This window comes from Loxodonta africana, chromosome 4, assembly GCF_030014295.1.
Source record: "Loxodonta africana isolate mLoxAfr1 chromosome 4, mLoxAfr1.hap2, whole genome shotgun sequence".
NCBI classification, from domain to species: Eukaryota; Metazoa; Chordata; class Mammalia; order Proboscidea; family Elephantidae; genus Loxodonta; species Loxodonta africana.
In genome coordinates, this window is record NC_087345.1 from 131930463 (window position 1) to 131951687 (window position 21225).

Consider the following 21225-nt stretch of genomic DNA (forward strand, 5'->3'; position numbering starts at 1 on the left):
TTCCAGTCTCTCCCTTTATCTAAAGTCACTCTTTTTCCCACATCCCAGCCAGATAATTTGCTTCTTCCAATTCTATTCTCTACTTTCATCCACTAGCTGAGCTCTTACTTGGACTTGTCCATCTTTGGACAAGATAAGATCCAATAAAAACAGCAGCTTTCTAAATTCAGGAAGGTTTGAGTGATTTTTTTTAAGACAACGCTGAAAAAATATATATATACATATATATATATTAAGAGAGCCCACAAAACCAGCAGCACTCTGCTGAACAATGCAGGGAACTCAAAGTCCCTGCCCTTAAACTCATTATAATTTGGTTGCGGGGGAGGGAGACTGGAGATTGGAAGGGCAAGATAAGTGCTGAAGGAAGCTGTGGGATAAAGGACCTAGTTTTACCGCAAGTAAGGTGGGCTTTGTGCTTGGGTCTGGAGAAATAACATTGGGAGCAATTGGGATGCCTTGGACTGGGACTTGCAGGGCACACCTGAGAACTTAGGCTTTCCAAGTGGGGGCTGCCCAGACCAGAAAAGACTCACCTGGGACACTGATATCAACTAGCCTCAGTAAGCACGATTTAGCCTATCAAGCAGGATTGGCCAATGAAAGCCTTGAACAAGGAGGCTCAGAGACATTCCTGGTGAGCGAGAACATCTGCTCTCGGGAAGGTAGCCCATCCCTTAGGACGTCAGGAACCCTTCCAGACCTTGCTTTATGCATATTTTCATTTGTATCCTTTTTTGGCTACAATAAATCTGTAGTCATAAGTATGGTATCAACTAAACCAAACCCGTTGCACTTTAGTAGGTTCTGTCTCATAGCGACCCTACAGGGCAAAGTAGAACTGTCCCATAGACTTTCCAAGGAGCTGCTAGTGGATTTGAACTGCTGACCTTTTGGTTAGCAGCTGATTTCTGAACCACTTCTCCAATTATGGTATGCTTTCCATGAATTCTGTAGTCATTTTAGTGAGTTATCAAACCCAAAATGGTAGAAGGAGACAGTAGGTCAGAAAGAAAGGGTGTCATGGGGACTCCCAAGCTTGAAGCTGGTATCCTGAAAGGGTAGCGGGCAACAAGCCCCATATTTATGGCTGGCAGATCTGAAGGCTGGGGAGTTGTGTGGACTCCCCAAACTTGAGGCTGGCATCTGCCTGTTTGGCAGTCTGAAGGACGGTGTCCTTTTAACTTGTGAGCTCTGACCTAGCTCTCGATGGCTAGGGTCAGAGAAAAAGAAAGTGTCACAGGGACAGCTGGCAACAAGGATGAAGAAGTAGGAATGTGAGGACTAGGTCAATCTTTACATTTTAGGGACTGGATTCATGCTGGTCCTTACCATGCAGAAGCCAAACAGTTAAGAGATTTTATGCAAATGGGAAGAATAGAGAAAGGCTTCATAAAGAAGTTAGAGTTTGGACTGTATCTTGAAAGATTGGTAGGATAAGAGATAATAGATAGGCAGAGACAAGAGAAGTACATTCCAGGTAGATGGAATGTTGTTGCTGTTGTTGTTAGGTACCCTCCAGTCAGTTCCAACTCATAGCAACCCTATGTGCCACAGAACGAAACACTGCCTGGTCCTGCACCATCCTTACGATTGTTGTTATGCCTCAGCCCATTGTTGCAGCCACTGTGTCAATCCACCTTGTTGAAGGTCTTCCTCTTTTCCACTGATCCTCTACTTTACCAAGCATGATGTCCTTCTCCAGGGACTGATCCCTCCTGACAACATGTCCAAAGTATGTAAGACCCAGTCTCACTGTCCTTGCTTCTAAGGAATATTGTGCTTGTACTTCTTCCAAAACAGATTTGTTCGTTCTTTTGGCAGTCCATGGTATATTCAATATCCTTCGCCAACACAATTCAAAGATGTCAATTCTTCTTCCGTCTTCCTTATTCATTGCTCAGCTTTCACATGCATATGATGCGATTGAAAATACCATGGCTTGGGTCAGGTGCACCTTAGTCTTCAAGGTGACGTCTTTGCTTTTCAACACTTTAAAGAGGTCTTTTGCAGCAGATTTGTCCAATGCAATGCGTCTTTTGATTTCTTGACTGCTGCTTCCATGGCTGTTGATTGTGGATCCAAATAAAATGAAATCCTTGACAACTTCAATCTGTTCTCCGTTTATGATGATGTGGCTTATTGGTCCAATTGTGAGGATTTTTGTTTTCTTTATGTTGAGGTGTAATCCATACTGAGGACTGTGGTCTTTGGTCTTCATCGTTAAGTGCTTCAAATCCTCTTCACTTTCAGCAAGCAAGGTTGTGTCATCTGCATAATGCAGGTTGTTAATAAGTCTTCCTCCAATCCCAATCCCGATGCCCCGTTATTCTTCATACAGTCCAGCTTCTTGGGAGTACATTTCAGGTACATGGAATGGGTTGGGCTAAAGGCACTATGCAGGAAATTTGTGGGGAAGGCTGGGGAACAGTACTTAGTCCAATTTAGCTGAAGGGCAGAGTGCTTATAAGAGTCTAAAAAGAAAAAAAAAAAAAAAAAACTTGCCTTCAAGGGAATTCTGACTCATTGCGACCCTACAGGACAGAGTAGAACTGTCCCACAGGGTTTGCAAGGAGTGCCTGGTGGATTCAAACTGCCGACCTTTTGGTCTGCAGCAGTAGCTCTTACCCACTATGTCACCAGGGTTTCCTACAGGAGTCTAGTGAGAGATAAAGGAGCCCTGGTGGTGCAATGATTAAGCACTAGGCTGCCAAACCAAAAAGTCAGCAGTTCAAACCCACCAGCCACTCTTCGGGAGAAAAGGCCTGGCAATCTGCTCTCATAAAGATTTCAGCCTACTATTACAAATTGACAAAGGTCTAATCTCTAAAATCTACAAGAAAATCCAACATCTCTACAAAAAAAAAGAATCCAATTAAAAAATGGGCAAAGGAAATGAACAGACACTTCACCAAAGAAGACACTGAAGTGGCCAAGAGACACAAGAGGAAATGCTCGCAATTACTAGCCATTAGAGAAATGTGAATCAAAACCACAATCAGATATCATCTCATCCAGACATTACTGGCACTAACTAAAAAAACAGAAAATAACAAATGTTGGAGAGGCGTGGGGGTGATCAGAACTCTTATGCACTGCTGGTGTGAGTGCAAAAAGATACAACCATTTTGGGAAACAATATGGTGTTTCCTTAGAAAGCTAGAAATAGAAATAATGAAGCATCTCATAACATGGATGAATCTGGAGGACATTATGCTGAGTGAAATAAGTCAATCACAAAGGACAAATACTGTATGAGACCATTACTCATGAAAAGGTTTACACACAAAAAGAAACAATCCTTGACGGTTATGATGCAGGGGAGAAGTATGGATGGAAAAACACTAAATAGACAATAGATAAGTGGTAACTTTGGTGAAGGATAAGCCAGTACACAATACTGGAGAAGCCAGCACAGTTTGTACAAAGCAAGATCATGGAAGCTCCACAGACACATCCAAACTCCCTGAGGGACCCAATTGCTGGGCTGAGGGCTGTGGCGACCATGGTCTTGGGGAACATCTTGCTCAATTGGCATAACATAGTTTATAAAGAAAATGTTCTATATTGTACATTGGTGAGTAGCATCTCGGGTCTTAAAAGCCTGTGAGCGGCCATCTAGGATACTCCACTGATGTGACCCCTTTGGGAGCAAGGAACAATGAAGAAAACTAAAGATACAAGGGAAAGATTAGTGCAAAGGACTAATGGACCACATCTACCATGGCCTCTACCAGACTGAGTCCAGTATAACCAGATGGTGCCTGGCTACCACCACTGACTGCTCTGACAGGGATCACAATAGAAGGTCCTGGACAGAGCTGGAGAAAAATGTAGAACAAAATTCTAACTCAGAAAGAAAGGCCAGACTTGCTGGCCTGACAGAGACTGGAGTAAACCCTGAAAGTATGGCCCCCAGACACCCTTTCAGCTCAGTAATGAGGTTGCTCCTGAGGTTCACCCTTCGGCCAAAGATTGGACAAGCCCATAAAAACAAAATGAGACTAAAGGGGCACACCAGCCCAAGAGCAAGGACTAGAAGGCAGGAGGGAACAGGAAAGCTGGTAGTAGGGAACCCAAAGTTGAGAAGGGAGAGTGTCAAAATGTCGTGGGATTGTTAACCAATGTCATAGAACAATATGTGTACTGTTTAATGAGAAACTAGTTTGTTCTGTAAACCTTCATATAAAGTACAATTAAAAAAAAAAAAAGGTTAACTGGGCATCCTATATTTTTATTTACAAATCTGGCAACCTTACCTAGGTTAGAATATGGTTATATACTCATGGTAAAGATCTTTTAAGAGCTCACTGACATGGAAGAACAAGAGTTATTGATGAAAAAATCCACCCCAGAGACATTAGGCTCATCAAAACAGCAGTGAACATTTTGGACACAGGTTACTTCAATTTTGAACTGAGTTCGAAGACACTTGAAATGTCAAAGATTGCTTAGATAGTTACTAGGAATATAGTCTAAACTTCATTGTACTTGCGTGTATAAGAAGGTTCAATCAATCCAGCCAATGTTGAAAAATCTCTCGTAAGAGTACCCTGGCTCTTATATTAAAATATTTAGTTTTACATTCTAAATAAATGTTTTTAAGTAACAAAAAAAAAAAGACTTCAGCCTAGGAAATGCTATGGAGCAGTTCTACTTTGTCATATAGAGTCACTATGAGTTGGAAAAAGAATTGACACCTTTGAATTATGGTGTTGGTGAAAAAATACTGAATATACCATGGACGGCCAGAAGAATGAACAGATCTGTCTTGGAAGGAGAACAGCTGGAATGCTCCTTAGAAGCGAGGATGGCGAGACTTTCTCTTGGGTACTTTGGACAAGTTATCAGGAGGGACCAGTCCCTGGAGAAGGACATCATGCTTGGTAAAATGGAAGGTCAATGAAAGAGAGGAAGACCCTCAATGAGATGGATTGACACAGTGGCTGCAACGATGGGCTCAAGCATGGCAACAATTGTGAGGATGGCACAGGATCGGGCAGTGTTTCATTCCATTTTACACAGGGCCGCTATGAGTCAGAACTGGCACCTAACATGACCTGGAATCTACTCAATGGCATACAACAACAACAGTGAGAGATAATACTGGAAAAGCAACTTCAGGCTACGCTACAGCAGCCTTTGGATACCAGTGGTGCTATTTTGAGTGTAAGCCCTCTGGTGGTGAATGAAGTAAAATCTTAAATTGCATTTTTTTTAAAGCACTCACATATTGGTACCCCAAAGATGTCAAGTCTCTCTACTTTATCTTTTATGCTTTGCCCCAACTAAAATATTTAAAATATGTTCTCCTTGTACTGTGCTTTTTCTAATTTCTCCTTTCCCACTGCTTTCCTTGTCCCCAACCCTGAGCTCCAACTCAGATGCTTCACTTCACTATTCTACCTACTGTTTTACTCAGAAGGTTTTCTGGATAGAAACCAACTTGGTACGATAGTGGGAAGTGCATTCTGCAAGCAATCCTCACTTCTTTCTTTTAGGACAAGAGTCATTAAGCCTCTATGTTTCAGTTGTCTGATTCTAAAAGGTGTTCTTAAGGTTGAAGAAGGACCCTAGCTATTTTGTTCTTTGCAATCTCAAGGATCCTAAAAATACACTACCTATACAAACACTTAGTGACTCATGCATGAAAAGCAATCATTACTACATGGAAGAAAGATACTAAATTATATAAATATTTTGACCACTAATTAGCTATTCACTTATTACTCTTTCACATTTTGTTGTTGTTAGATGCCGCTGAGTCGGTTCCGACTCATAGCGACCTTATAGGACAGAGTAGAACAGCCCCATATGGTTTCCAAGGAGCGGATGGTAGATCTGGACTGCTAACCTTTTGGTTAACAGCTGAGCTCTTAACCTCTCTGCCATCGGGGCTCCCTCTTTCAAACACATACTTGAAATTTCCAAATTTTTGGAAGCCTTCCCTACTTCATTTATATGTCTGGTACATATAAACACATTCAATAAATATTTGAATGAAGGAATCTTTATCTCTAAATATAAAGGTATTGGGAAATGGTTCTGAGGGGTAACAAAGTTGGAATTTGAAAAATTAGAAGCATCTGAAAAGTTACCTGGGTTATTGTTTCTAGGTATGCTTGAGGAAAGAATTTATTTCTCCCCTTTCACCTTTTAATCTCCATCAGCCCTTGTTCCTTCAAGTACCCTGAGAATGAAGCTATTTACTCCTGTCTCATTATTTCCTCTTTGATCTTGACAGCTGCAGTCAACGCAAAGAAACAAAACAGCCCCAGGAAAAGACTCACATGTTCCCACCAAGGAGGACGTGCAGTGAACAGCATTCTTCTTTGTCCCCCACACCTCTACCGCTTGGTAACCAGTGACAGGGTAATGACTTCTGCCCTTACTTTTCTCACTAATAGCTAACTAGTGGACCTCAGTATGGCCATGTCCCAAAATAGCTGCATGCCTCACTGGGTCTCCTGAAAGATAAGGAGAACAGAGCTTTTAGCTTAAGTTTTATTGTATTTATCTAACATTAAAAGATGACAGAAGAAAAGCAGGGTTATTCACCTTCTCAAGAAAAAAATGACCTTTCACCTGGAAAGAATGAATAAAACATGGGGAAGAGAAACTTAAGGCCAGAAAGCAATAAGTGAGAGTATAATTTTGCTTTAAATAACAACATATGAAAACAATGTACAGATCTGATCACTAAAACCTTGTCAATAGGTTTGGAGAGGTACCAGAAAAATGAAAAAAGGAATGCTTCATTATTACCCTATTAAATTCTAGAATAGTCGCTGAACAGATGATTAGTACATGGTAAAGGTGAGAGCAGTGATTACTTGGAGACAGAATTAATTCATTAAGTTTAAATCATGCAAATAAATTTAATTTCTTTTTTCAATAAAGTTAGTAAACAAAATCAGAAAATACCTAATATACACTAGAATTTCTAAACCTAAGTATTACTGATATATGGGACTAGATAAATTCTTTGTTACGTGGGGGGCTTGTCCTTTACCTTGTGGGATGTTTAGCAGCATCCCTGGCCTCTACCCACTAAATGCCAGTATCACTAGATGTCCCAAGTTCTGGCAACCAAAAGAATCTCCAGAAACTTCAAAATGACCACAGGAGAGGGTAGGGGGGGAGCAAATCATTCCCGCTGAGAACCACTGCTTAGATGCCATACATCAGCAAGGTATCTGAGAAAATCTCTAATGAGATACTTGTATAAAAGACTGAAATACCCTACCCATCTGAAATGCAACTATTTGGAAAACTTAACTATTTTGAAAATAGCTTAGAAAAACAAAGTAAAAAAGAAAAAGTTTTTCTCACTAAAGCTCAAAGTGTTACTCATAGAAAGGTTCCTTGGGCTCTTCTCAGGAAGCACATGTACTCTCTTTGTCTAAATTATTATGAAATATTCCAAATGTAGAAAGCAAATGTTAATATCTGATACTCTAATACTTTTAATAAATTAGTTATCGAAGTTCCAAATCCAACACCTGATTAGAAGAAGAAAATTACAAGAGATATGGTAGGCCACACCAAAAAAGAAAACAGGCAAATCATGAAAAAAAATAACACATTTCTCAAAAAATAGGAAATCAAAAAGATAACAGTTGTAGGGTTTTCTTTTGTGCTTTAGGTGAAAGTTTACAGTGCAAATTAATTTCTCATTCAAAAATTGTACACAAATCGTTTTGTGACCTTGGTTGCATTCCTGCAACACATCAGCACTCCCCACCTTTCTCTTTAACCCTGAGTTCCTTGTTTATATTTCATCCAGTTTTCCTGCCCCTTCCTGCCTTCTAGTCTTTGCTTTTGGGCAGGTGTTGCCTATCTGGTCTCATATACTTGACTGCACTAAGAAGCATATTCCTCACATGTGTTATTGCTTGTTTTATAAGTCTGTCTAATCTTTGGCTGAAAGATGAACTTCAGGAATGGCTTCAGTTCTGAGTTAGCAGCGTATCTGGGGGCCACAGTCTCAGGTTTTCTTCAGTCTCTGCCATACCAGTAAGTCTGGTCTTTTTTTTTTTTTCCTTGTGAATTTGAATTTTGTTCTACGTTCCCCCTTTGCCCCCCCGCCCCCGCTCTGTCCAGGACCCTGTCTCTATTGTGATCCCTGTCAGAGTGGTCAGTGGTGGTAGTTGGGCACCATCTAGTTCTTCTGGGCTCAGGCTGGTGGAGGTTGTGCTTCATAAGGTCCATTAGTCCTTTGGATTAATATTTTCCTTGTGTCTTTGGTTTTCTTCATCCTCTGAACGTGATGGGACCAATAGATGTATCTTAGATGTCTACCCACAAGCTTTTAAGACCTGACGCTACTCACCAAAGTAGGATGTAGAACATTTTCTTTATGAGCTATGTTATGCTGATTGACCTAGATGTCCCCTAAGACTGTGATCCCAAGACCTCAACCCCAGTAACTCAGTCCCTCAAGGTGTTTGGATGTGTCTAGGTAGGTTCTATGACTTTGCCTTGGTCAAGTTGTGTTGCCTTCCCTTATATTGTGTGTTGTCTTCCCCTTCACCAAAGTTAACACTTGTTTACTATCTAGTTAGTGATTTCCCCTCCCCAACACTCCTCTTCCCCAAAACCACCAAAGATCGTTTTTTTCCGTGTGTAAACTTTTTCTTGGGCTTTTACAATAGTGGTCTCATACAATATTTGTCCTTTTCCGATTGACTTATTTCACTCAGCATGGTGCCCTCCAGATTCATCCATGCTGTGGGATGTTTCAACAATTCACCATTGTTCTTGATTGTTGTGTAGTATTCCACTGTGTGTATGTACCATAATCTATCCATTCATCTGTTGATGGGCACTTAAGTTGTTTCCATCTTTTTGCTATTGTAAATAATGCTGCAGTGAACATGGGTGTGCATATGTCTATTCATTTGACGGCTCTTATTTTCCTAGGGTATATTCTTACAAGTGAGATTGCTGGATCTTATGGTATTTCTATTTCTAGCTTTTTAAGGTGGCTCCTTATCATTTTCCATAGTAGTTGTACCATTTTACATTCCCATCAGCAGTGCATAAGAGTTCCAGTCTCCTGGCAGCCTCTCCAAAGTTTGTTATTTTCTGGGTTTTTTTCGTTAGTGCTAGGATGTCTGGTGAGACGGTATCTCCTTGTAGTTTTCATTTGCATTTCTCTAAGGGCTAATGATTGCAAGTATTTCCTCATGTGTCTGTTAGCTGCCTGAATGTCTTCTTTGGTGAAGTGTTTATTCCTTTGCTCATTTTTGAATTGGATTATTTGTCTTTTTGTTGTTGAGGTACTGAAGTATTCTATAGATTTTAGAGATTAGACCCTTGAAGAATATGTCGTAGCGAAATTTTTTTCCATCTGTAGGTTCTCTTTTTCCTCTTTTGATGAAGTTTTTTGATGAGCATAAGTGTTTAATTTCTAGGCGCTCCTGGTTATCTAGTTTATCTTCTGGTGTTTACGCATTGTTAACTTGTATTTATGCCATGTATCAGGGCTCCTAGCCTTGTCCCTATTTTTCTTCCATGATCTTTATCATTTTAGGTTTTACAATTAAGTCTTTGATACATTTTGAGTTAGGTTTTGTGAATGGTGTGAGGTATGGGTCCTGTTCGATTTTTTTAAAGATGGATATCCAGGTTTGCAGCACCATTTGTTTAAAAGACTGTCTTTTCTCCATTTAATAGATTTGGTCCTTTGTCAAAGAGCAGCTGACCATAGGTAGATGGATTTACATCTGGGTTCTCGATTCTCTTCCATTGGTCTGTCTGTCATTGTACCAGTACCAGGCTGTTTTGACTAGCATGGCTTTATAGTAGGTTCTGAGATCAGGTATTGTAAGGTCGCCTAGTTTGTTTTTTTCTTCAGTAATGCTTTGTTTACCTGGGACCTCTCTCCTTTCCATATAAAGTTGGCGGTTAGTTTTTCTATCTTGTTAAAGAATGCTGTTGGTATCTGGATCGGGATTGTATTATGTCTATAGATTGCTTTGGGTAGAACTGACATTTTCACAATGTTGAGTCTTCCTATCCATGAACATGGTATGTTTTTCCATTTATGTAGGTCTCTTTTGGTTTCTTGCTGTAGTGTTATGTAGTTTTCTTTATATAGGTCTTTTACTTCTCTGGTTATATTTATTCTTAGGTATTTTATCTTCTTAGGGACTATTATAAATGGTATTGTTTTCCCGATTTGCTTTTCAAAGTTCTCTTTGTTGGTGTATAGGAATCTGACTGATTTTTGAATGTTGGTCTGGTATCCTGCTACTCCTCTGCTGAATCTTTGTTAGTTCCAGTAGTTTTCTTGTGGAATCTTTGCTGTTCTCTATGTATAGGATCATATCATCTGTAAATAGGGATAGTTTTACTTCTTCCCTTCCAATTTTTGGATGCCCTTTATTTCTTTTTCTTGCCTTACTGCACTAGCTAGGACTTCCAGCATAATGTTATACAGGAGCAGTGACAAAGGGCATCTTGACCTGTTCCTGTTCTCAGGGGCAATGCTTTCAGCCTCTCTATATTGAGAATGATGTTGTCCGTTGGTTTTGTATACCAAACCAAACCCATTGCCGTCGAGTCTATTCTGACTCATCGTGGTGAGCAGACATAGCTCTTAACCACTATGCCAACAGGGTTTCCTGGTTTTGTATAGATGCGCTTTATTATGTTGACAATTTCCCTTCTATTCCTATTTTACTGAGGGTTTTTTAAATCAGGAATGGGTGTTTATCAAGTTCCTTTTCTGCTTTGATTGAGATGATCATGTGATTCGTTTTGTTCTATTTATGTGGTGGACTGCACTGATTAATTTTCTAATATTAACCCTCCTTGCATACCACTTGGTTGTGGTATATATATATATATACATTTTTAATATGCCCCTGAATTTTATTGGCCAGAATTTTGTTGAGAATTTTTGCATCTATATTTACGAGAGATGTTGTTGTTTTGTTAGGTGCCGTCAAGTCAGTTCCGACTCGTAGCAACCCTATGCACGACAGAACAAAACACTGCCTGGTCCTGCACCATTCCCACAATCGTTGCTATGCTCGAGCCCATTGTTGCAGCCACTGTGTCAATCCACCTCATTGAGGGTCTTCCTCTTTTCCGCTGACCCTGTACTCTGCCAAGCATGATGTCCTTCTCCAGGGACTGATCCCTCCTGACAACATGTCCAAAGTATGTAAGACGCAGTCTCGCCATCCCTGCCTCTAAGGAGCATTGTGGCTGCACTTCCTCCAAGACAGATTTGTTCGTTCTTTTGGCAGTCCATGGTATATTCAATATTCTTCGCCAACACCACAATTCAAAGGCATCAATTCTTCTTCGGTCTTCCTTATTCATTGTTCAGCTTTCACATGCATATGATGCAACTGAAAAGACCATGGCTTGGGTCAGGCGCACCTTAGTCTTCAGGGTGACATCTTCGCTCTTCAACACTTTAAAGAGGCCCTTTGCATCAGATTTACCCAATACAATGCATTGTTTGATTTCTTGACTACTACTTCCATGGCTGTTGATTGTGGATCCAAGGAAAATGAAATCCTTGACAACTCCAATCTTTTCTCCGTTTATCATGATGTTGCTCATTGGTCCAGTCGTGAGGATTTTTGTTTTTTTTATGTTGAGGTGTAATCCATACTGAAGACTGTGGTCTTTGATCTTCATTAGTAAGTGCTTTGAGTCCTCTTCACTTTCAGCAAGCAAGGCTGTGTCATCTGCATAACACGGGTTGTTAATGAGTCTTCCTCCAATCCTTATGCACCGTTCTTCTTCATATAGTCCAGCTTCTCCGATAACTTGTTCAGCATACAGATTAAATAGGTATGATGAAAGAATACAACCCTGACACACACCTTTCCTGACTTTAAACCAATCAGTATCCCCTTGTTCTGTCTGAACAACTGCCTCTTGATCTATGTAAAGCTTCCTCATGAGCACAATTAAGTGTTCTGGAATTCCCATTCTTCCCAGTGTTATCCATAGTTTGTTATGATCCACACAGTCGAATGCCTTTGCATAGTCAATAAAACACAGGTAAACATCCTTCTGGTATTCTCTGCTTTCTGCCAGGATCCATCTGACATCAGCAATGATATCCCTGGTTCCATGTCCTCTTCTGAAACCGGCCTGAATTTCTGGCAGTTCCCTGTTGATATACTGCTGCAGCTGTTGTTGAATGATCTTCAGCAAAATTTTGCTTGTGTGTGATATTAATGATATTGTTCTATAACTTCCACATTCGGTTGGATCACCTTTCTTGGGAATAGGCATGAATATGGATCCCTTCCAGTCAGTTGGCCAGGAAGCTGTCTTCCATATTTCTTGGCATAGACAAGTGAGCACATCCAGCACTGCATCTGTTTGTTGAAACATCTCAATTGATATTCCATCAATTCCCGGAGCCTTGTTTTTCGCCAATGCCTTCAGAGCAGCTTGGACTTCTTCCTTCAGTACCATCGGTTCCTGATCATATGCCACCTCTTGAAATGGTTGAATACTGACTAATTCTTTTTGGTATAATGACTCTGTGTATTCCTTCCATCTTCTTTTGATGCTTCCCGCATCATTTAATATTTTCCCCATGGCATTCTTTACTATTGCAACTCGAGGCTTGAATTTTTGCTTTAGTTCTTTCAGCTTGAGAAATGCTGCACGTGTTCTTCCCTTTTGGTTTTCCAGCTCCAGTTTTTTGCACATGTCATTATAATACTTTGTCTTCTCGAGAGGCCCTTTGAAATCTTCTGTTCAATTCTTTTACTTCATTAATTCTTCCTTTTGCTTTAGCTGCTCGACATTTGAGAGCAAGTTTCAGAGTCTCCTCTGACATCCATCTTGGTCTTTTCTTTCTTTCCTGTCTTTTCAGTGACCTCTTGCTTTCTTCATGGATGACGTCCTTGATGTCATTCCACAACTCGTCTGGTGTTCGGTCACTAGCGTTCAATGCGTCAAATCTATTCTTCAGATGGTCTCTAAATGCAGGTGGGATATACTCAAGGTCATATTTTGGCTCTCATGGACTTGCTCTGATTTTCTTCAGTTTCAACTTGAACTTGCATACGAGCGATTGATGGTCTGTTCCACAGTCGGCCCCTGGCATTGTTCTGACTGATGATATTGACCTTTTCCATCATCTCTTTCCACAGATGTAGTCAATCTGATTTCTGTGTGTTTCATCTGGCAAGGTCCATGTGTATAGTCGCCATTTATGTTGGTGAAAGAAGGTATTTGCAATGAAGAAGTCGTTGGTCTTGCAAAATTCTATCATTCAATCTCTGGCATTGTTTCTATCACCAAGGCCATATTTTCCAACCACTGATCCTTCTTCTTTGTTTCCAACTTTCACATTCCAATTGCCAGTAATTATCAGTACATCTTGATTGCATGTTCGATCAATTTCAGACTGCAGCAGCTGATAAAAATCTTCTCTTTCTTCATCTTTAGCCCTAGTGGTTAGTGCGTAAATTTGAATAATGGTCGTATGAACTGGTCTTCCTTATAGGCATATGGATATTATCCTCTCACTGACAGCATTGTACTTCAGGATAGATCTTGAAATGCTCTTTTTGACGATGAATCCAACACCATTCCTCTTCGAGTTGTTATTCCCAGCATAGCAGACTATGGGATTGTCTGATTCAAAATGGCCAATACCAGTCCATTTCAGCTCACTAATGCCTAGGATATCGATGTTTATGCGTTCCATTTCATTTTTGAGGATTTCCAGTTTTCCTAGATTCATACTTCGTACATTCCAGGTTCTGATTATTAATGGATATTTGCAGCTGTTTCTTCTCATTTTGAGTCGTGCCACATCAGCAGATGAAGGTCCCGAAAGCTTTACTCCATCCACGTCATTAAGGCTGAAGTGTACTTTGAAGAGGCAGCTCTTCCCCAGTCATCTTTTGAGTGCCTTCCTACCTGGGGGGCTCATCTTCCAGCACTATATCAGACAATGTTCTGCTGCTATTCATAAGGTTTTCACTGGCTAATGCTTTTCAGAAGTAGACTGCTGGGGCCTTCTTCCTAGTCTGTCTTAGTCTGGAAGCTCAGCTGAAACCTGTCCTCCATGGGTGGCCCTGCTGGTATCTGAATACCGGTGGCATAGCTTCCAGCATCACAGCAACACACAAGCCCCCACAGTACGACAAACTGACAGACATGTGGGAGTTACAAGAGATATTGGTCTGTAATTTTTTTGTGTGCGTGTGTGGTGTCTTTGCCTGGCTTTGGTATCAGATTTATGCTGGCTTTATAGAATGAATTCAGGAGTATTCTTTCCTTTTCTATGCTCTGAAATAGTACTGTAATAATAAAAAGTAATACTGGTGTGAGCTCTTCTCTGAATGTTTGATAGAATACTCTAGTGAAGATGTTCAGATAAGGGCTTTTATTTTTGTTGTTAGTTTTCTTTTTTATTACCTCTGCAATCTCTTCTCTTGTTACGAGTCTGTTCAAATTTTCTATCTCAGCTTGTGTTAATTTAGATAGGTAGTGTGTTTTTATAAATTTGTCCATTTCTTCTAGGTTCTCAGATTTATAGGATTGCAATTTTTCATAATGTTGTCTTATGATCCTTTTTATTTCAGTTGGGTCTGTGGTAAGGTTCCCTATTTCATTTCTTATTTGCTTCCTCTCCTGTTTTTCTTTTGTCAGTTTGGCAAATGGCTTGTTCATTTTGTTGATTTTTTCAAAGAATCAACTTTTGGTCTTGTTGATTCTTCCTCTTTGTTTTCTGTCCTGTATTTCATTTATTTCTGCTTTAATCTTCATTGTTTCCTTTCTTATGATACCTGCGGCCTTCTTTTGCTGTTCTCTTTCTCTTTGTTTGAGTTGTAGCACTAACGTTTTGATTTTGGTCTGTTCTTTTCTGATGTGTGCATTTATTGCTATAAATTGACCTCTGGGCACTGCCTTTGCTGTGTCCCAAAGGTTTTAGTATGATGTGTTGTCATTTGATTCTAGGAATTTTTTATTCTATCTTTGATTTCTTGTATTATCCAGTTTTTTAAAGCAAGGTGTTATTCAGCTTCCATGTATTTAATTTTTTTCCTTGGTCTTCCTGTTACTGGATTTCTACTTTTATAGTATTGTTATCAGAGGGAATGCTTTGTATTATTTCAATGTTTTGGGTTTTATTAAGGGTTGCTTTGTGGCCTAAAATGTGGTCTATTCTGGAGAATGTTCCATGTGCATTGGAAAAGAACGTAGTCTTTGCTGAGGTTGAGTGGAGTGTTCTATATACGCATATGAGGTCGAGTTGGTTGATTTTGGTCTTTAGATTTTCTGTATCTTTGCTGAATTTCTTTCTAGATATTCTGTCCTTTACCGAGAGTGATGTGTTGAAGCCTCCCGGTAGTTTGTGGAACTATTTCTCTGATCAGTGCGGTTAGTGTTTGTTTTACGTGTTTTGCAGGCCCATCATTAGGTGTGTCAGTTCTGCAATTGTATGTGTGTTATTCAAGTCACTTTAGTCCTTGGCATCCTACTTTAAAATGAACATGACCACTTCAGTTTATGGTGGTAAAAAAATTACATTGATTAAAGGTACTGCTGCATGGCAGATTAATGTAACTAAGTTGTACACCTGTAAAGCTGAATTGGCAAAACTTGTGATAGATATATTTACAACAAAGACAAAAAAAAAAGAGAGAGAGAGAGAGAAGCTTATAAGGCTGCTTTTGTAGAACCAAACACCTCATGGGATTCGAATCGTTGGATTGGAGGTTTAGGGGCATGGTTTTATGGGGCATCCCAGTTAATTGGCCTAATAATATGTTTAGTGCTTCTGTTCCACTTCCTAGTTCATTGTGTAGTGTCTGGAGACTTTTATTTATTTATTTAGCTCTTGTTGAAAATATACACAGCAAAACATATACCAATTCAACAGTTTCTACACGTACCATTTAGTGACACTGATTACATTCTTCGAGTTGTGTAACCATTCTTATCCTCCTTTTCTGAGTTCTTCCTCCCCTATTAACACAAATTCACCGCCCCCTAAGGTTCCTATTTAATCTTTCGAGTTGCTGTTATCAGTTTGATCCCATATAGATAGTTCTTAAAAGAGTACAGGTGCCGAGGCGGGGCCAAGATGGCGGATTAGGTGGACGCTACCGCGGATCCCTCTTGCAACAAAGACTCGGAAAAACAAGTGAATCGATCACATACATAACAATCTACGAACCCTGAACAACAAACACAGATTTAGAGACGGAGAACGAACAAATACGGGGAGGCAGCGATTGTTTTCAGAGCCTGGAGCCAGCGTACCAGTCAGCGGATTTTCTGGAAAAACTAGTTTCCCAGTGATGGCTCGGAGACAGCAGTCCATATCAAACCACATAAAGAAGCAGACCATGACAGCTTCTCCAACGCCCCAAACAAAAGAATCAAAATATTTCCCAAATGAAGATACAATCCTGGAATTATCAGATACAGAATATAAAAAACTAATTTACAGAATGCTTCAAGACATCACAAACGAAATAAGGCAAACTGCAGAAAAAGCTAAGGAACACACCGATAAAACTGTTGAAGAACTCAAAAAGATTATTCAAGAACATAGTGGGAAAATTAATAAGTTGCAAGAATCCATAGAGAGACAACATGTAGAAATCCAAAAGATTAACAATAAAATTACAGAATTAGACAACGCAATAGGAAGTCAGAGGAGCAGACTCAAGCAATTAGAATGTAGACTGGGACATCTGGAGGACCAGGGAATCAACACCAACATAGCGGAAAAAAAATCAGATAAAAGAATTAAAAAAATGAAGAAACCCTAAGAATCATGTGGGACTCTATCAAGAAGGATAACTTGCGGGTGATTGGAGTCCCAGAACAGGGAGGGGGGACAGAAAACACAGAGAAAATAGTTGAAGAACTCCTGACACAAAACTTCCCTGACATCATGAAAAACGAAAGGATATCTATCCAAGATGCTCATCGAACCCCATTTAAGATTGATCCAAAAAGAAAAACACCAAGACATATTATCATCAAACTCGCCAAAACCAAAGATAAACAGAAAATTTTAAAAGCAGCCAGGGAGAAAAGAAAGGTTTCCTTCAAGGGAGAATCAATAAGAATAAGTTCAGACTACTCAGCAGAAACCATGCAGGCAAGAAGGGAATGGGACGACATATACAGAGCACTGAAGGAGAAAAACTGCCAGCCAAGGATCACATATCCAGCAAAACTCTCTGAAATATGAAGGCGAAATTAAGATATTTACAGATAAACACAAGTTTAGAGAATTTGCAAAAACCAAACCAAAGCTACAAGAAATACTAAAGGATATTGTTTGGTCAGAAAACCAATAATATCAGATACCAGCACAATACAAGGTCACAAAACAGAATGTCCTGATATCAACTCAAATAGGGAAATCACAAAAACAAACAAATTAAGATTAATTAAAAAAATAATAATAATAATACACAGAACAGGGAATCATGGAAGTCAATAGGTAAAAGATCACAATAATCAAAAAGAGGGACTAAATACAGGAGGCATTGAACTGCCAGATGGAGAGTGATACAAGGTGATATAGAATGATACAAGTTAGGTTTCTACTTAGAAAAATAGGGGTAAATAATAAGGTAACCACAAAAAGGTATAACAACTCTATAACTCAAGATAAAAGCCAAGAAAAACGTAACGACTCAACTAACATAAAGTCAAACACTATGAAAATGAGGATCTCACAATTTACTAAGAAAAACGTCTCAGCACAAAAAAGTATGTGGAAAAATGAAATTGCCAACAACACACATGAAAAGGCATCAAAATGACAACACTAAAAACTTATTTATCTATAATTACCCTGAATGTAAATGGACTAAATGCACCAATAAAGAGACAGAGAGTCACAGACTGGGTAAAGAAACACGATCCATCTATATGCTGCCTACAAGAGACACACCTTAGACTTAGAGACACAAACAAACTAAAACTCAAAGGATGGAAAAAAATATATCAAGCAAACAATAAGCAAAAAAGAAGAGGAGTAGCAATATTAATTTCTGACAAAATAGACCTTAGACTTAAATCCACCACAAAGGATAAAGAAGGACACTATATAATGATAAAAGGGACAATTGATCAGGAAGACATAACCATATTAAATATTTATGCACCCAATGACAGGGCTGCAAGATACATAAATCAAATTTTAACAGAAGTGAAAAGTGAGATAGACACCTCCACAATTATAGTAGGAGACTTCAACACACCACTTTCGGAGAAGGACAGGACATCCAGTAAGAAGCTCAATAGAGACACGGAAGACCTACTTACAACAATCAACCAACTTGACCTCATTGACTTATACAGAACTCTCCACCCAACTGCTGCAAAGTATACTTTTTTTTCTAGCACACATGGAACATTCTCTAGAATAGACCACATCTTAGGTCATAAAACAAACCTTTGCAGAGTCCAAAACATCTAAATATTACAAAGCATCTTCTCAGACCACAAGGCAATAAAACTAGAAATCAATAACAGAAAAACTAGGGAAAAGAAATCAAATACTTGGAAACTGAACAATACCCTCCTGAAAAAAGACTGGGTTATAGAAGACATCAAGGAGGGAATAAGGAAATTCATAGAATGCAACGAGAATGAAAATACTTCCTATCAAAATCTCTGGGACACAGCAAAAGCAGTGCTCAGAGGCCAATTTATATCGATAAATGCACACATACAAAAAGAAGAAAGAGCCAAAATCAGAGAACTGTCCCGACAACTTGAACAAATAGAAAGAGAGCAACAAAAGAACCCATCAGGCACCAGAAGAACACAAATAATAAAAATTAGAGCTGAACTAAATGAATTAGAGAACAGAAAAACAATTGAAAGAATTAACAAAGCCAAAAGCTGGTTCTTTGAAAAAATTAACAAAATTGATAAACCATTGGCCAGAGTGACTAAAGAAATACAGGAAAGGAAACAAATAACCCGAATAAGAAACGAGAAGGACCACATCACAACAGAACCAAATGAAATTAAAAGAATCATCTCAGATTACTATGAAAAATTGTACTCTAACAAATTTGAAAACCTAGAAGAAATGGATGAATTCTTGGAAAAACACTACCTACCTAAACTAACACATTCAGAAGTAGAACAACTAAATAGACCCAGAACAAAAAAAGAGATTGAAACGGTAAGCAAAAAACTTCCAACAAAAAAAAGCCGTGGCCCGGACGGCTTCACTGCAGAGTTCTACCAAACTTTCAGAGAAGAGTTAACACCACTACTACTGAAGGTATTTCAAAGCATAGAAAAGGACGGACTACTACCCAACTCATTCTATGAAGCCACCATCTCCCTGATACCAAAACCAGGTAAAGACATTACAAAAAAAGAAGATTACAGACCTATATCCCTCATGAACATAGATGCAAAAATCCTCAACAAAATTCTAGCCAATAGAATCCAACAACACATCAAAAAAATAATTCACCATGATCAAGTGGGATTTATACCAGGTATGCAAGGCTGGTTTAATATCAGAAAAACCATTAATGTAATCCATCACATAAATAAAACAAAAGATAAAAACCACATGATCTTATCAATTGATGCAGAAAAGGCATTTGACAAAGTCCAACACCCATTTATGATAAAAACTCTTACCAAAATAGGAATTGAAGGAAAATTCCTCAACATAATAAAGGGCTTCTATGCAAAGCCAACAGCCAATATCACTCTAAATGGAGAGAACCTGAAAGCATTTCCCTTGAGAACAGGAACCAGACAAGGATGCCCTTTATCACTGCTCTTATTCAACATTGTACTTGAAGTCCTAGCCAGGGCAATTAGGCTAGACAAAGAAATAAAGGGTATCCGGATTGGCAAGGAGGAAGTAAAGTTATCACTATTTGCAGATGACATGATCTTATACTCAGAAAACCCTAACGAATCCTCCAGAAAACTACTGAAACTAATAGAAGAGCTTGGCAGAGTCTCAGGTTATAAAATAAACATACAAAAATCACTTGGATTCCTCTACATCAACAAAAAGAACACCGAAGAGGAAATCACCAAATCAATACCATTCACAGTAGCCCCCAAGAAGATAAAATACTCAGGAATAAATCTTACCAAGGATGTAAAAGACCTATACAAAGAAAACTACAAAGCTCTACTACAAGAAATTCAAAAGGACATACTTAAGTGGAAAAACATACCTTGCTCACGGATAGGAAGACTTAACATAGTAAAAACGCCTATTCTACCAAAAGCCATCTATACATATAACGCACTTCCGATCCAAATTCCAATGTCATATTTTAAGGGGATAGAGAAACAAATCATCAATTTCATATGGAAGGGAAAGAAGCCCCGGATAAGCAAAGCATTACTGAAAAAGAAGAAGAAAGTGGGAGACCTCACTCTACCTGATTTCAGAACCTATTATACAGCCACAGTAGTCAAAACAGCCTGGTACTGGTACAACAACAGGCACATAGACCAATGGAACAGAATTGAGAACCCAGATATAAATCCATCCACGTATGAGCAGCTGATATTTGACAAAGGACCAGTGTCAGTAAATTGGGGAAAAGATAGCCTTTTTAACAAATGGTGCTGGCATAACTGGATATCCATTTGCAAAAGAATGAAACAGGACCCATACTTCACACCATGCACAAAAACTAACTCCAAGTGGATCAAGGACCTAAACATAAAGACTAAAACGATAAAGATCATGGAAGAAAAAATAGGGACAACCCTAGGAGCCCTAATACAAGGCATAAACAGAATACAAAACATTACCAAAAATGATGAAGAGAAACCCGATAACTGGGAGCTCCTAAAAATCAAATATCTATGCTCATCTAAAGACTTCACCAAAAGAGTAAAAAGACCACCTACAGACTGGGAAAGAATTTTCAGCTATGACATCTCAGACCAGCGCCTGATCTCTAAAATCTACATGATTCTGTCAAAACTCAACCACAAAAAGACAAACAACCCAATCAAAAAGTGGGCAAAGGATATGAACACACATTTCACTAAAGAAGATATTCAGGCAGCCAACAGGTACATGAGAAAATGCTCTCGATCATTAGCCATTAGAGAAATGCAAATTAAAACTACGATGAGATTCCATCTCACACCAACAAGGCTGGCATTAATCCAGAAAACACAAAATAATAAATGTTGGAGAGGCTGCGGAGAGATTGGAACTCTTATACACTGCTGGTGGGAATGTAAAATGGT